This window comes from Gossypium arboreum, chromosome 2 (genome assembly GCF_025698485.1).
Source record: "Gossypium arboreum isolate Shixiya-1 chromosome 2, ASM2569848v2, whole genome shotgun sequence".
Taxonomy (NCBI): domain Eukaryota; kingdom Viridiplantae; phylum Streptophyta; class Magnoliopsida; order Malvales; family Malvaceae; genus Gossypium; species Gossypium arboreum.
In genome coordinates, this window is record NC_069071.1 from 62,574,674 (window position 1) to 62,593,495 (window position 18,822).

The 18,822-nt window shown below is 33.7% G+C and overlaps 1 non-coding gene across 1 annotated transcript; it reads left to right on the forward strand.

Annotated features, from left to right (window-relative positions):
• Positions 1 to 7,835: 7,835 nt before the first annotated feature.
• Positions 7,836 to 7,942, forward strand: LOC128289626 (small nucleolar RNA R71). The gene has a single exon (XR_008279270.1). It is a non-coding gene; the product is annotated as a small nucleolar RNA R71 (small nucleolar RNA).
• Positions 7,943 to 18,822: the final 10,880 nt, after the last annotated feature.

Genomic DNA, 18,822 nt, shown 5'->3' on the forward strand with positions numbered 1-18,822 from the left:
ATTGGATAAGGGAAGGAAAAAGTGATCGAATAGCCGTTGAAGCCGTTCGACAACATCCGAGGTAAGTCCTCAAGAAATGACCCTACTCGAATTATGCGAAATGAAATATGGATGTGTAATGATTATTGATTTATGTGTATGAGTATTTGAATGATACCCGGCTAAGTCCCGGGCGATTATGCTAGTGATATGTTTGTGTTTGAGCCTTAGTAACGAAAACGAAACATGGATGTGTAATGACTATTGATGTATGTGTGTGCATGAGCAATTAAATGATATCCGGCTAAGTCCCAAGACATTTATGCTAGTAGTTAAATCCGGTTAAGACCAAGGCAATTATGCTAGTGACTAAATCCGGGCTAAGACCAAGGTATTCGTGCAAGTTGTTAAATCCGGCTAATACCAAGGCATTTGTGCAAGTCGTTCTATCCGGGCTAAGACCAAGGCATTCGTGCATGTGGTTATATCCGGTTGTATTCAAGAAGCTTGGGCTGAAGGTGAGCGTTGGTTGCTGTAATAAATTTAATTAGTACGCCGAAAAGCCCAAAGGATAAGGTATGTTTATATGTGCATTGGAAAAGTCGATATGTTTGAGTAACATTCGCTCAATCGACTAACGAATTTTCAGCTATTGAATTGGTTGATATCTTGTGAAAGTATACAATGATGAAGTGTGAAGTAAGTATGATTATGTGAATGTGTATTAATGAAATGATTCATTTGGTTATGTGAATGTAATGCTTTAGTTAAAGCTGATTTTATTGCTTGAGACTTACTAAGCATAAAAATGCTTACCCCGTTGCTTTGGCTCTCTGCTTTATAGATTTTGTTCGTTAGCGATCGGATACGGGATCATTGAAGTCGAAGTCATCCACACTATCAAAGCCTCCATTTTGGTATAATTTTGGTTGAACTTTGAAATGGCATGTATAGGACTACCCCTTGTTGGTTCAAATGTGTTGTGATGTACATGTGTACGGCCATGCGAAAATGGCTCGTAGAAGTAAAGTACGAACTTAGACCATTTGTGATTTGTATATATATATATGGTTTCATGATGTGATTATGGATTGGAAATGGGAGTGTTGGTCACATGATCAGCCATTGAATGGCTAAAATGATCATAGGTGAACCTATGTATGGCAAGACTAGTTGGTTCATGGAGACTACAAAATAGGTAAGACCTACCTTAAAACAGGTGCTGCCAGCAGCAGTGATGGGAATGTGAAAATCACCAAAATTGTAGGGATGGTATTAAATAGTGAAAGAATTATGTAAATGAACCTTGATGAGTCTACTTTCATATGGAAGAAACGAAACGGTCATAGGAGTTACGTGTTAAGAGATATTAAAGTTATCGTGAGACAGGGCCAGAACGGTTTCTGGGTCCCCTGTCGAGACTTTGAAAATTACCATAAATTATCCAGAATGAATTAGAAGTCATGCCTAATATTTGAAGATTCCTTTTGAGTCTAGTTTCAGTAGAAACAAACGGCATCAGTATTGAAACCCTGTACAGAGAGATATTCAAGTTGTAACGCGCGAAGGTCAGTGTAGTCGACCCTGTAACATGGGTGACTTTAACTAATAAACTGTACCAATTGGCCCAACCAAAATTCTAGAAATAAATCCATGGATGGATATATGAGTCTAAATTCAGGGAAAATTTACGGAATCAGTTTCCGAGTTGTGAAACTCGAGATATGCTTTTTAAGGCGACAGCAACGCAGTTTTCCAGCTTGCCTGGAATGTCAAATTGGTCGGTGCCATAAGTGGTTTTGGCTTGTTAACCCCTCGTGTCCGACACCGGCAACGGTCTCGGGTTTGGGGTGTTACACTTATAATCCATTAGGATCTCAGATTTGTCACAACATCAAGCACTTGTTGAAGAAAATCCCAATTAATGTTGGTCATCATAGGGTAGTACTCATCTTCTTCAACATCAGGTAAGTTAAACAAATCATTGATGGATTTAGAAGTAAGAGGTACCTTTTTCTTTCGAAGGATGACCTCAGTAGCACCTTGTGTCATCAAAGTTTTTTATAGAATTCTCGAACTAGTTCATCATCTGGAAGTGAATGAACATCACAAAATCATTCCCACTTGAGAGCATTGATTATCTTTCTAATCGGCACAGGAACAACCATCAAATCATTACTCTTCAAGTTAAAGCCTTTTTCTGGAATTATAGGTTGATGCTTGAAAATTGAATCAAATCTCTCTTTCACTTCTTCATTGATCAAAATTGGGTTTTCAGGAATAGTCTTTGATGATCTAGTTCTTTTGCGAGACATGGTATCTTTTCCCAAAAATTCGGCAAAGTTTTTGCTTACTAGGAAGAAGAGAAAGTGGCAAGTGAGTAGAACTTGCTACGGCAAAAATAGTGCGGCAGCAAGGATGGTGCGGTGGAAATGATAGCGTGCGACAGTAACGACGGTGTACGATGGCAACAATGACGATGTGCGGTAGCAATGTTGGTGCTTCGGTAATCTTCTTGCGGCGGCAATAGGTGATTTCAACAAAAAGGGAAGAGAACTAGGGTTTCTTTCGGGATTTAAGGTTGACGGCAAAAAAGAGAGATTTAGGGATTTTTAGGGTGTAAGCAAATTACTTTGAGGGATATGAAAAATAGTAGAATGAATAGGGGCTTATATAGGAAAAATTAAAGCAACATGTAGCAAAAATTTAGCTACATTAGGGTTACTTGGGCGGAAAGCAATGGGAATGGCAGTAAGGTATGGATTTTTCCCTCCTTTTTTGCTATCTTGGGCCTCAAACTCAAACTATCTTGTCTCAAGAAAAAAATAGAGACTTGGGCCAAATTTGACCCCCTTTATTAACATAAAAATTTAAAATTTAAACAAAACAAATGAAACTTAAAAATTTTAAATCTTAATTAGAAAATTTCTTCTTAACAAATTACATTAAATTAATTCCCAGGAAAGGTTAGAGGGGTCATAGTGGTCCCGCTTAAGTTCCAATCTCCTTAGACAGAATTAATTAAATGTAATAAGCTAAGAAAATAAGTTCTAATTATTTATTTATTTACAAAACGAGTTCATGAAAAATCAAGGATCTGTTAATTTGAACGAGGATTCAACTCGCTCAACTTCACCATCCCAGTACTATTTGAGACTTTGACCATTAACTTTAAGCGTACCTCCGTAATTGTCATATAATTCAATAGATCCACAAGAATAAACTCGGTATATGGTAAGGGTCCTTTCCATCGGTATTTAAGCTTCCCAGGAAATAACTTCAACCTTAAATTAAACAACAAAACCTTCTAACCTTCTTTAAACTTGCGAGGTTGTATATAACTATCATGCCATCTCTTTGATATTTCTTTACACATTTTGGCATTCTCATAGGAAAACAACCTCAGCTCTTTTAACTCATCAAGTTGTAACATCCTTCTCTCACCGACTTGCTTAAGATCAAAGTTCAACTGCTTCAAAGCCTAGTGAGCTCTATTCTCCAACTCTAATGGAAAAATGACATGCCTTCCCAATAACTAACCGATAAGGAGTCATTTCCAATGGTGTCTTAAATGCTATTCAATAGGCCCATAATGCATCATCGAGCCTTCAAGACCAATCTTTTCTGCTAAGGCATACTACTTTTTCAAGGATACCTTTGATTTCACGGTTGACTAGTAGCAATCTTGTGCTTCACATCATATTTTTCAAGCAACCACTTAAGCTATTTGTTCACAAAGTGAGAACCTTCATCACTAATAATAGCTCTTGGTGTCTCAAATCGTGTAAACACATGCTTATGTAGGAAATACGTGACTACCTTAGCATCATTTGTAGGGTATGCTTCAGCTTTAACCTACTTGGATACATAGTCCACAACAACTAAGATGTATTTATTCCCATATGAAGAAGGAAATGGGCCTAAGAAGTCAATGCCCCATACGTTGAATAATCCAATCTCCAAAATGTTTGTCAAGGGCATCTCATTCCTCCTTGATATATTTCTAGTCATTTGACATTTATCACAGTTCTTCACATAAGCATAAGCATCTTTAAATAGCGTAGGCAAAAAAAACCTGCTTGCAAAATTTTTGTTGCAGTACGTGAACTACCAAAGTGTCCCCACTTGGAGATAAATGGCAATGATACAAGATCTCAGCACTCTCACTTTCAGCTACACACTTTCGTATTATATTATCTGCACATTTTTTAAACAAAAATGGATCCTCCCAAAAATAAGACCGACTGTCATGAAGGAATTTTTTCCTTTGTTGGCATGTCATTTCTTGAGGAATTATTCCTCATGAAAGATAATTGGCAAAATCAGCAAACCAAGGTGTTTCATGAATTCGATTTACCTCAAATAAGTGCTCATCTGGGAAATTCTCGTTGATAGGCACACATGATCGAGTTCGCTCATCTTGTTCCAACCTCGACAGATGATCAGCTATTTGATTTTCGACACCTTTTCTGTCTTGGATCTCAAGGTCAAATTATTGGAGTAACAGTATCCAACGAATTAGCCTCGGTTTCGCATATTTCTTCGTGAGTAGGTATTTAATGGTCGCATGGTTAGTAAATGTTGTAACTTTGGTACCTATAAGATATGAACAAAATTTGTCAAAAGCAAAAACTATTCCAAAGATTTTCTTTTCGGTTACCGTATAATCGAGTTGGGCTCCCGTCAAAGTTCTACTTGCATAGTAAATAGGGTGAAACACTTTGTTCCTTCTTTGACCCATCACAGCTCCAACAGCATAATCACTTGCATCGCACGTCAACTCAAAAGGTGAGTTCTAATCAGGTGTAATGATTATTGGGGCTGAGATTAACTATTTTTTTAGATCTTCAAAAGCTTCCAAACATGCTTTGTTGAAATCAAACACTGTATATTTCTCTAACAATAAACACAACGGTTTAGAAATTTTTGAGAAATCTTTGATAAACCTTCAATAAAAACCGGCATAGCCTAAGAGATTTCTGACTCCTTTCACATTCATTGGGGCCTGTAATCTCTCAATTACATCTACCTTTGCTTTATCGACTTCAATTCCTCTCTTTGAGATTTTATGTCCTAAGATAATCCCTTCCTTGACCATAAAATGACATTTTTCCTAGTTAAAGACAAGATTCGTCTCTTTGCATCTCTTTAGTACCTTATCCAAATTACTCAAACAAATATCATAAGTGTCACCAAAAATAGAAAAATCATCCATGAAAACCTCAACAAAATTTTCAACCATATTAGTGAATATTGCCATCATGTATCGTTGAAATGTTGCAGGTGCATTGCATAAACCAAAAGGCATTCGACTAAAAGAAAATGTATCGTATGCACAAGTAAAGGTTGTTTTATGTTGGTCTTCCGAGGCTACAACTATTTGGTTATATCCTAAATAGCCATCTAAAAAACAATAGAATTCATTACCTGCCAGTCGATCTAACATCTGATCCATAAAAGGTAACGAAAAATGGTCCTTCCGAGTGGCTTTGTTCAATTTTCTATAATCGATACAGATTCTCCAACCGGTAACAGTTCTTGTTGGAATTAACTCGTTATGCTCATTTTCGACAATCTGATTTCACCTTTCTTCGGCACACACTGTATCGAACTTGCCCACGAACTATCTGAAATAGGATAGATGATTCTTGTATCTAACCATTTGATCACTTCCTTTCTCACAACTTCTTTCATAAAAGGATTGAGCCTCCTTTTCCCATCAATTCGAGCTCTTTCACATTCTTCCAAAATAATTTTATGCATACAAAAAGAAGGGCTTATACCTCGAATATTAGTTATGGTCTAACCAATTATTTTCTTAAATTTCTTTAGAATAGCAATTTGTTGCTCCTCTTTATCTTTCATCAGTTCTATTGAAATAATCACAAGCAAAGTAGAACAGTCACCTAAATAAACGTATTTCAAATTGGAAAGAAGTACCTTTAGTTCGAGTTTAGGTGGTTCTTCGATTGACAACTTGGGTTGCACAAATTCTCTAACTTCCAACTCTAACGGTTCAAACCGTGTGGATTGAATAAAATTTCTAGGATTGGCTTCCATCAAAGCCATGTTTTCTTCATCTTCTTAATCCTCCAAAGAGTCAAGATCTAAGGCTTTCTCCATTGGACCTTCTTCAAAATTTCTTGCCATAGAAACCAAGGTTTCTATCTCTTCCATAACTGAACACTCTTCTATCGGATTGGGAAATTTCATTGCTTTAAGAATGTTAAAGGTTACCTGATTGTCTTGAACTCACATGGTGAGTTCACCTTTCTGCACATCAATTAACGTTCTTCCGTGGATAAAATAGGTCTCCCAAGGATGATTGGTACTTCCTTATCTACTTCAAAATCTAAGTCAATGAAATTAGCATGAAAAATAAATTTATCGACTCTTACCAAAACATCCTCGATCTTTCCCTCGGGATATGCTAAATATTGATCCGCTAGCTGAAGCGTCACAGTTGTAGGTCTTACTTCACCTATCCCTAACAAATTGAAAATAGACTTAGGCATCAAGTTGATACTTGCTCCTAAATCACACAAAGTTCTACCATAGTAAGATTCACCAATGTTACAGGGTATAGTAAAGCTTCTTGGGTCTTTCAATTTTGGTGGCAGTTTGTTCTGTAGGAACTCCTGCACTCCTTTGTCAAGGCAACAGTTTTATACTCACTAAGTCGTTTCTTCTTGGATAGTATATCCTTCATAAACTTTACATAATTCGAAATTTTTTCTAAAGCCTCCACCAACGGAATATTGATGTGTAACTGCTTCAGAACATCCAAAAACTTCTTGAATTGCACCTCATGTTTCTGCTTGTGTTGCTGCAATCTTTGCAGATATAGAGGTGATGGAACTTTCGGTTGAACTGGACAACTTTTCTGAGTAGGTAAATCTGCATCCAAAGAAGATGTTAAAGTATCTGAATTCACTAAGTTATGATTTACCTTGTCAATCTTGGCAGATTTCGTTTCCTTTGGTGTAGGAATTTCAACAGCTGGTTGATTCTTCTCAACGGGCTTATCTTCGACATCAATCAATCGGAGTTTCAGAATTTTACCACTTCGCAATGCTACTACCTTGATATGTTATTTACCCAAATTTCTTGGATTCTCAGTATCGCTCAGTAAGGTTCCTTGCAATCTATTACAAAGCTCCATGGCTAACTGACCCATTTGGTTTTCCAAATTTTCCAGTGTTGCTGCTTGGCTTTGGATCAAAGTGTCATTTTTTACCATGTACGCTTTCAACAAGTTCTCCAAACTGTTTGAGGCCTCAGCTTGAGGTTGTTTTGGAGCTTGCTGATTAAACCTTTGAGATTGGTTGAGTCCATGCTGCAATGAGTTATGGTTCGGTCCATTTCCTTGGTTGCTCCAAGAAAAGTTAGAATGATTACACCATGAAGGATTATAGAAGTTGGACTGGGGTCCTTGTCCACTCTTATTTTGATATTGGTTCCCCACATAGTACACTGACTCAGGATTTGATGGACAATTCTCAACAGAATGACCTTTCCCAGAGTACACACAGGAAACTATTTCGTATGGACTTGGTGGCTGAGCTACAAAATTATTAGTACTATTAGTGGTAAACCATTTTAACATGGAGGAAATAGACGATACCTGAGCTGATAACAAAGTGAGGCCGTCAACTTCATGAACTCTCGCTACACGTCTTCCTGAAGCTGTTCGATTTGTTGGCCATTAATAGTTATTACTCATGATCTTCTCAATGATCTTATAAGCCTCATTATAAGACTCTTACAACTTTGCACCATTTACAGAAACATCTACCATCAATCTTGTATGTGCATTGAGACCATTATAGAATGTCTCCAACTGGATACAATGAGGAATCCCATGATGAGGACACTTACGCTGTAACTCCTTAAATCGCTCCCAAGCCTCATACAAAGAATCGTCATCCAATTGTTGGAAAGTTGTGATCTCATTCCTCAACTTAGCATTTTTTTCTAGGCGAGAAATACTTAACCAAAAATCTCTCTACTAATTCTTGCCATGTAGATATGGAACTTGGTGGCAATGAATTAAGCCATGCTTGTGCTCGATCTCTCAACGAGTATAGAAACAACTTCAACCTCAGTGCATCTTCAGTCACAGCGGCTACCTCGAATGAATCACTCACCTCCATAAATAATCGAAGATGGAGATGTGGATCTTCTGTGGGCATACCACTGAATTAGCCCACCGTTTGGAGCATTTGAAACATCACTGGTTTCAATTCAAATTGGGTTACCTCAATATCTTGCCTTCTAATTCTTGGATTTAACTCACAGAAAAGTGGCACAGTATATTGTCTGATGCATCAATCCCTATCATCGGCAATGAGGATAGGATTTCATACATGATCGGCTTCATTACCTTGGTCTTGATTCTGATTTCCAAAGTCCATCTCGACTTGTCTTTGAGCTATTCATTTACGTCTTCTTTGTCTGAAAGTTCGCTCAATTTTAGGGTCTACAGGGAGTAAATCGATAATTTATCTATGCTCATAAACACTTAAAAAGAAATCACAAAATTAAAAAAAATAAGTTAGTAATGTTAGAAATAAATCAAATTGAAAATAAATAATTTCACGAAAGAAATGACTATGGCAACAGTTGATAATCCCCGCAACTGCGCCAAAAACTTGTAACGCGTAGATTTGTGCAAGTTTACACAGTCGTTATCAAGTAATAAGTAAGTATCGAGTTATTGCCTCCACAGGGATTGTATTTGTGCTAAGTCACTTAATTTGTAAAATTATATTAACAATATGGTAAATAAAAACACAATTTAGTTGAGAAGTGATGATTAAAATATATTAGACTAAATGCAATAAACCCTAAAGCAAATTAACCTAAGTATGCAAACTATATGAATGAAATAGATTTTAGCAAAATTAAACACAATTTGCTACAATTATAACATAAATAAACTAGGATAATTACTTTAATTAAACTCAACTTATTATCAACATGCTTAATAATATTCAGAAAAACATTCCATGGCAACTTGATCTTTCACGAGTTTGGAAACCATGTTAGGTCCTTTCGGAATCCTTTACTTAGTAAATACGCATTTTACTGATCCTTATTTACTAAGGGTTTCTTAGTATTCGTGCGAGGTAACAGGGACGTGTTAGGTTTGAAACAATTTAATCACACAAATCTAGAAACTATGCAGATAACAGAGTCTAGTTAGGGTTGTTATGCAACCTGCAATTTAATAGGGTTAGGATCTAAATTGAGCATGCACATTTCAATTATGCATCCACTAGCCATCATCTGGTTATGATCACTCGGCTAATTCAAGTGTATTTCAATCACGTATGAACGAAATACAGACTTGATTTTAATTGAAAACATGATCGATTGAGGCACAAATATTATAAGCATGAATCTAATAAATATTATTTAATCAAAGCAATCATCCTAGCTTAAATAAAATTAAGCTAACATTGTTGTAAACAAGAACAAAGAACACATAGTAAACATCTTTAAATTAAATTAAAGAAAAGAAAGATTAAACCCAACTCAGAGAGGCTGTCACCCAAGACTTTGACTGACGAAGCTCTTTCATTCCTTTGCTTCACTCCTTTGCTGATGGCTCTCCAAGGTCGCCGACCAAGTGTTCTTTAAGAGGCTCAAATGCTAAAATCTTTATGAAAAGATGATGATAGGCGTGGGGAGATAAGAAGAATGCTAAGAGAATTTAGAGATGAGAGAATGAAGAATGATGAGAGATGAGTAGAAATGTGAGAATAAGGTCTTATTTATAGGTGAAGAGAGGGGGATAGTTTACTAAAAATAGGAGTTTTCATCTTTTGAAGCATCTTCCATGGGTGGTCATCCATAAATTGAGGAAGTTGAGCTGATTGTTTTATTGATTTTTGGTCAATTTGAGTGCCACAACAACTCAGGACTGAGACTCGGTAAAGTGCAAATCTTCAGGTAAATCTCTAATTTATTTAACTCTTCAAGGACCTTGTACAATTAAACTAAAAAGTGGTTTATGGGCAGCCTTATGTAGCCAAATTTTGGGTTGACTTGGTCCCCAATTTGGATGGTTTTGTAATCTAGAAAAGCTATCAGACCTGTCCAAAATAAATCAACAAGTTAGAGGACCAAAGAATAAAATTTATTCAATTTAATTAATTAATTTAAAACCCAAATTATTAATGAAATATTTTAAAGTGAATTATTAAATATAATTTTATATTTTATTATTTAATTTAATCATACATACCCACTTTATGTCTTAAAAATATAATTTATTCAAATTAATATAAAATAAGCCATTTATTGCATGAAAACTATATAATAAAGCATAAAATCACATTTTAATAATTTCTATGTCCTAATTTCATATTTTTCACATATATCATTAATTATTAAACAATTACTTAGTTTTAACAACAATTTTAAGTAAAAAGTGGTAAATGACATAAGAAAAATCCTATATATTTTCCCGTTTACATTTACCAATTCTTGTTAATCAAAGAATGACTTATGGATTTGAGTACATCTTAAACAAAATCCCGAAGGTTGCACAAAAGCACATAAGTGCTAAATGAAAACCCGTAAGGTTGAATGGAAGCTCATAGGAGCTGGACAAAAACCCATAAAGGTTAAACAAAAGCTCAAAAGAGCTAAACGGAAGCACATTAGGGTTAAATGGAAACTCATATGAGTTAACTGAAGCTCAGGAGAGCTAAATAGAAAGCAAACACGAGTGTTCACAACAAATGCTGAACCTCAGTTTACTTGGGTAAATTTTGTCGTTAATTCCCCTTTTTGCACTGAACGATTATACTCAATCCTGCGTTCCGTTCACTTTGAACACTTGATTCAATTTCATAATTCTTATAATAGTTTCATTTTCAACAAATAATATGAGTAAATACATATTACCATTCATCAATTTAACAAATAATATTAAAAATTTAATCATACGAACTTACCTGGACTAAATTGAAGAATTTGTAGTAATTCGGGAACTATTTTTCTAATTTCTCTTTCCCTCGTTGATCTACTAGCTCTTGATCTAAAATATAAAATTATTAATCCATTAGCACATATTTCAGCCTCATTCCACTTTACAATTTATACCCTTCAATTTTTGAAATTACACATTTACCCTAACTTTTACAATTTTTAGAATTTAGTCCCTCATCAATTAACCCATCAATTGAGTTAAATTTTCTCAATTAATAAGTTATGCCATCATTATAAGCTATTTTGAAACCTTTGATTCATAGAAATTCAAAAAAAACTCTAATTCTTTTATTCATCACAATTTAGTCCTAAAAATCAATTTCTATTGAAATCACTCAATAAAATCATCACGTAACAAAATTAAATCTTAAAATCAATAATAATTCATCATAAACACCTAGCACCCATCAATGGTAACTTTCAAAATTACCCATGGAATCAAAACTAATGAAATCAAGGGTTGGACCTAGTTGTAAAAGTCTCAAAAACATAAAAGTTTCAAGAAAAAATGCAAGAACTGAACTTACATGATGCAAAAATATTAAAAACCAGCTTAAACTCTCTTCAATGTCTGTTTTTAAAGTGGAAATGATGATGATTTCTCTAGAATTCTTTACTTTCTCATTTATCTCATTAATTTGGTAAAATTTTTAATTTTGCCCTTAGTTCACATTGTTTCTTTACTAATTTCCATGCCCATGCTGCCTAACCTATTTGATCTAGGCTAAATTTCTCTTTAAGTCCTACTTATTTACTTTTTGAACTATTTAATCACTATTTCCTTAATTTGCAAGTTTTGCATCTTTTTCAATTTAATCCTTTTTAATTAATTAACTATCAAAACAATAAAATTTTCTAACGAAACTTTAATACAAACTCAATGACACTCTGTAAATATTTACAAAAATATTTATGGCTCGATTTATGAAATCGATGTCTCGATACCTCATTTTTTAGACTAATTAATCTAATAAGTCTTTTAAATCACAAAATTACTAATTCAAAAGTTTCCTAAATTCATACTTGACTCTGGATAATAATTAAATTTTAAAATTTTTAAACTCACTCGACAGATTTAGTGGTGTCGAACCACTATTTTTGACACCACTAAAAATTAGGTTGTTACAGTTTTATACTTTATTTTAATATTTTATTAAAGGTTTAAGTCAAACACTGTAAATTATAAAAAGTTTTCTCCAAAAACAATTTTAAAGATTGATGATTTCTAAGTAGTGACAAGTGATACTTGGATTCTTCTAAGGGATCGAGTTTGGCATGTTACAAGGGGAGTTTTATAAGTTCTCCTGTACGCCCATAATACATTGTCGAGCCTCGTTGCCCAGTCCTTCCTATTTAGATTCACAGTCTTTTCCAAGACCTGTTTTACTTTTCGGTTTGAAACTTCCACTTGACCACTAGCTTATAGGTGATATGCAGTGGTGATATGATGTCTAACATTGTACCTTGCCAGTGCAGGTTTCAATTGTTTATTACAAAAATGAGATCCTTCATCACTTATAAAAGCTCTAGGTGTCCCAAATCTTGAAAAAATATTCTTCCTTTAAAAACCTTACCACAGATCTAGTGTCATTTGTCGATGACACCTTCCACCCATTTTGATACGTTATCAATTGCTAGCAGAATGTATTGGCTTTCGAACGAGTTTGGAAATGACCCCATAAAACTATACTTCATACATCAAAAACTTCAGCTTCTAACACTCCCATATGTGGCATTTCGTCATGTTTTGAAATATTTCCCATTCTTTCACATCAATTGCATTTTTGTGTAAACTCGTAAGCATCCCAAATCATTGTTGGCTAGTAAAATCACAATTGCAGAACCTTCTGCGTTATTCTTTTATGTAACAACCCGGTTTAGACCCTATTCGGAACAGTGGTTTTGGGGCCACAAATCCAAGTCAAAAAAATATTTTAATATTATTTTTTGTGTCTACAACATGTTAATTTATATGTGTGAAATTTTTGTGATTTAATTTTATCATTTTAGTGTTCGATTTGATTAAAATGACTTAATCGCGTAAAATGTAAAAGTGGCTAGCTAATTGTGTAAATGTCGAATTGTTATTGTTTTTATAATGTTGGGTCTTTAAAAGGAAATTAGACCATTAAAGGGTAGCATGGACGGTTTTGGGTTTATAATATATGGTTTACTTATTAAATTATAAAGGTTAGTTTGTAAATTAATAATATAAGTTAATATAATAAAACATAATTAAAATAGCCATGCATGTTCATCTTATTTTGGCCAAAACTTAAAGAAAATAAAGCTTTTGAAAGCTTTAAACAGTTTGACACTTTGGGAGCTTGATTAAAGGTTAGTTTTTGTTTGGTTTTTGATAATATTTACGTTTTTGAGATCGTTGCTTCGAGTACTAGCTAGCCCATACTTGAATTTTTGAATTTCATAATGTATTCATGAATTGCCATTGTTGATCGCTTGATGATTGTGTTTGATGATGAAAAAGAAATATATGTTGTTAGATTGTCAAGTTTAATTAAATGATTTTTGATAAAAATGTCTATTTAGGACTAAATTGTAAATTTTGTAAATTGAGGGGTCAAAATGTGAAATAAATGAAACATATGGGCTTATATGGACTAGGGGTAAATTCGGTCTAACATGGGTGTGGTGAAATTTTGAATATTTTGTGTTTTGTGAAATATGGACTAAATTGTGAAAATATGAAAAGTCAGGGGCAAAAGTTTAATTTGCCCATTTATGTGTTTTTGGACTAAATTGAATGAATATGTCAATAAACAAGTTAATTTTTTTATTAATTTAGATCAAGAAAAGAGGAAATCAGAATTGGATCGGAGGAAATCTAAAGTTGTCGACTAGTCGTCTCGGTTCGTTCGTCTTTGTCCGAGGTAAGTTCATAAGTAAATAAATGTCATTAAATTCGATTGTATATATATTATTTGTGTAGAATTGAATTTTTACTTGTATATATATGTTCAAGCCGAATTTGTATAAGTATGGGAGAAGTATTTACGAGCTTGAATTGATTGAGTTACGACATCCGAAAGCCCCGTACGAACCGTAGGAATAGTTAGGATACATATGTCATTATATAGGGTTCCGATATGTGATTCCGTGTAAGACCACGTTTGGGACGTTGGCATCGATTTGTGATTTACGTGTAAGACCCTGTCTGGGATAGTGGCATCGATATGTGGTTACATGTAAGACCACGTCTGGGACGTTGGCGTTGTACGAGCTTTTTGATTATCCAAGTATCCTTATTAATTTCGAATGGCTCAACAGGAAATATTGAATATTGATTGAATGTAAAATAGAGCCAAGAGGGCAGGTATGTGCTAAGTTAAAAGTTTGGGAAAAATAAGGTAAGTGTGTACTTGTGATATATATATATATGAAATACGCATATAAAAGTTAGAATTATATATGTTTATGAGTATATGTTTATTTGGCCATTGACATTAGAATGTTAATGTTTATGAGATATGTTTGAACTTACAAGAATGATATATGTACATTTGGTTAAAGTTTGTTTGGTTTGGTCTACTTTAATTGAATTAAGGATGTAATAAAAAATAAATTATTTTCTTATGACTTACTAAGCTATTTTAGCTTACTATGTGTATTCATTTATTGTTTTATAGATTTTGGGAGTTGGTTACGAGCTCGGGGATCGTAAAGGAAATCCGTCAAACTATCGATCGTTATTTCGGTATTACAAAAGTTTAAAACTATGAACTTATGGCATGTATAGGCTAGCTTTTGTGTTAGTTGATTTTGAATGTGTATATATTTAGCCATGCAAAAATGGCTTAATCTTGATATTAATTCTTATATGCATTCAGTTATGGAATAGACTTATTATTAAAGTATATTTCATGTTGTATATATGTGTGGCATTTGCTTATATGGTTTGGCTTGATTATTAAGTTAGTTGATGGTTTAGTAATTTGACATGGGATAAGTAAATTTTGGTAAGAATGTTCCTTGACATGTTTGAATGGTGTTTTGGTTATATGCATTAGTCAAGTATTGATATGAATGACTTATAAAATTAGTTCATGTTGATAAGCTTAATACATGGCATATATGTTTGTGATGTTTGGTTATATGATTCGGCAATGAGAAATAGTAGGTATGATGTATAATAGGCTTAATAGTTAGCTCATTCTGGAATTATGAAATGTGGTATAATTAGGGTGATGGATGATTGTATATTGGCTTTATAGGTTCGGTTGCTAAATGGTAATTAATTAATATGTTTCATGATTGTTTTGGTTGATTGTTTTGGTACAGATCCAAATGGTAAACGATGGTTATGATTCGGTATGTTTTGGTTAGTTTTAATAGATAGTTAAAAGTGTCAAGTTGATGCTAATATTAATATAGGTATGCGTACATGTGTGGTTGTAAATTCGATTACAATATTTAGTTCGTTTTGATATGCATATGATATTAATAATGGTGTGACCGAAATAATGTTTAGTTAATAAGATGAAATATGAAGTTTAGGTATATTAATATAGATGTGAATTAGGTACACATTGGAATGTTATTTGTGTTCCAATGTTATATATAGCTTTTGTTTTGGGGGTAAATTGCGCATTATATTTATATGCATCATTAGTATGTTCGGTCTTATTGTAATGTTACTAAAGTTGCATATGTGATTGCATAATAATTAAAGTAATATGGTTTGTATGGTTTTATTATGTGCTTGTGCAGAAGTTATCAAATGATATGTTTGATATTCAACTAATGAATAGATATTGGCATATATTCGATGTACAGAGTGTAATGATATATGATGGGATATGTTTTAAGTATATAAGTGCCATTAATAGTAGAGTCACATGGTTCGAACATTTATATGTATTAAGTATGTCTAATATGGCTTTGTTGCATATTATTTAATCCAAATATACGGTTATATAAATGATATTATTACAGTTGAAATTTGAAGCATTGTTTGTATATCTATTATAAATAATAAATAAGCATGATCAATTTTATCTGATTATGTGTTCCATATGTGCAAATTTTACTAATATGATTTAGTGGATGGTTACTATTGGATTTAGAAGTTATATTGTATAGAAGTAGATGTTCGATAATGTCTCGTAACCTTATTCCGGCGACGGATGTGGGTTAGGGGTGTTACATTTTACCTTCAAAGTGACCACCACAAGGTGAAGTATGACATCCAGTTAAAATATCATTCACTTCCTCTTCCACCACACATCACTTATCGGCTCCCGACGTACCAATATCAGAAGTGAGAATACTGCAATTAAGGCGGTGTTCGCAAGTATATGGGTCAGATTGTAATATAGTTTATACAATGAAGTATTGAAGTACTAAAACACCTAGTACCTATAAATTAAGGACTTTTCATATAGAATTCCTTCATCGATTATTTTATTGACAAGTCTCTACTCAGGAATCGAGTTACTAAGAACAAAGGCAAGTCTTTGATCTGTTAGGGTTTTGTTTAGGAAACTAGGTTTGTTCGTATGTTCAAATTTAATGTGTTTTGTCTGTAAAGTTATATGTGTATGTTTATGTGTGTTATAAACCAGCCGGACCATCTACCAGCACAAGGGAAAAGCAAAACTAGTTTAACTTTCACAAGAAATCGGCGAGTGTTCAGGGGTCGCCACTTATGTGTGCGCGAACCATAACCATTAAACAAAAGCATAAGGTTTTTGACCTAAGTTCCGAGAGTAATTTTTTCCTATAAGTACAAGCTCTTCTTTAATGCTTTGTTTATTACTATGTTTTAAGACATGTTTTCATGTGTGCTCTCTTTGCAAGCTCTATGATTTGTTATGTTTTTTACAAGATAATCTTTTTGAATCTGTTGGGTATAATGGTATGCCATAAGATTGTGAGTACTCAACCTCATGTTTATGTTTTGAGCAATGAGACCATGGGATAGGTTAAAGAGATAAGGGAATTTCGAGAGATGTTCCATTCAACGGTACATGTTGGTGTGTTGGAGAGTGTTTAGCCTTGTGCTACACTTATGAGACATGTTAAGGACTTTTTAAGTCATTCTGAGGGGTTATAGGGAGATCCTCTTTTCCAACAGAAAGATTTGACACATGTTTTATGCATTTCAACAAGAACAAGCAAGTAAATAAGTTTGTGATTCTAAAATTACATATTATTAATAAGCTATATGTGTTTACAAAATAGTCTTTGCACCAGTACGATGAACTCTATTCGCAGTTTAGTATTACACCTATGTTTGTTTAACTTATGTTTTGTACTGCAATAGGGTTATTCTTTCGTGTATATTCACTAAGTTCATAAGACCTCACCCCCTTTTTTCTTTACATTGCAGACAATTAGATCGCAAGGTAAGTTGAGACGAGGCGAATGATCCTGGCAAAACATAAACCCTGGAAAAGAGCTGACAAACCTTGAGCTAAGGAAATATAGGAATCTGTTTGGGCTTAGAAATGTTATTTGATGACTTTGCCATTATTATAAGACTTAATTTTTAGTAAAATTAAGAAAATACTTTATTGATTGACTTTGTTAATTTCCTTTCACTATAAATAAAATATTATGCTATGTCAATCTTCATTATATACGTGCTCATGATTGTGTACTTAGAATCTTACCTGACATAAACCTTAAACCTACAAAGTTTTATGGCATTATTTTCATGTATTTGTGCAGATTTGTATGATTCTGCAAACCCTAAAAATTTTCTGTTTAACTTCATACCATGTTAATATGTTGGGTTAACCTTTCTCCCCTTTATAGTAAACATCATGTGTTCTCATGTCTTAGGTTCCAGGTTTATAGTTATGTATTTTTGCTGCATTGAAATAACTTAACTCATGATTTATGTTGAAATTTTGTGGTGTGATGGAGGTTTGGTTGGGAGTAAATAGAGAGTCACTCGTGTGGTGGCTAATGTGGCACACTAGATTCGGGTCAATTTGCCTCGACCAAGTTTGGGGTGTTACAAATATTGATTTCGAGTTCATTCCCATCTATATGTCTTCTTAGGCTCATCAAGCCTAAGGTTTTAAGTTCTTTCTATCCCAACCAACTGACCCTTTAAGAAACCTTACATAGGCGTCAATTAATCCCACATTCACTCATTAATCTCCCTAACTAAATTAGTTTCCTTTAGATTTAACTCATGTAATACAATTTATTGAAAAGATAAACATTAAGAACAGATCAAGAACAAATGTAACAGCCCATTTTTTAGTGGAATCGGAACAGTGGTTTCGGGACCACAAATTTGACCCAAAAATATAATTTATTTTTATTTTATTATATGGTCTGTAATATGGTAGGTAATATGGTAGGAATGTCGTGTGAAAATTTTGATAAGAAAATTTTATCAGTTTAGTGCTTAATTACGAGAATGACTAAATCACATAAAATGCGAAAGTTGAATCTAGTAGCTATAAGGATCAAATAGCTATGGAATTCAAAACTAGAGATCCTTATATGGTAATTAGACCATTAAGAAAAGTATGTAGATTTTTCTTGGTGACTCATCCATGGAAATATAGAAAAAGGGCAAGGACTAAATTGGAAATAGTAAAATACTTCATTAATTAAAAGATGAAAAGAAAATATATCATCTTATTTTCATCATCTTCCACCTAAAACACATGGAAACCCTAAGTGAGAGAAAAGAAACTTTCAAGACCTAATTGGGTAAGTATCCTTGTCCCGTTTTTAGTAATTTTGATATTTTTGAAACCGGAATAGTCTAATCTATCTATTTGAGGGATTAATTTGAAAAGTTATCAAGGTATGAAAAATGGGTCATTGATGTATATGCCGAAAAATAGAAATTTATGGTAGAAA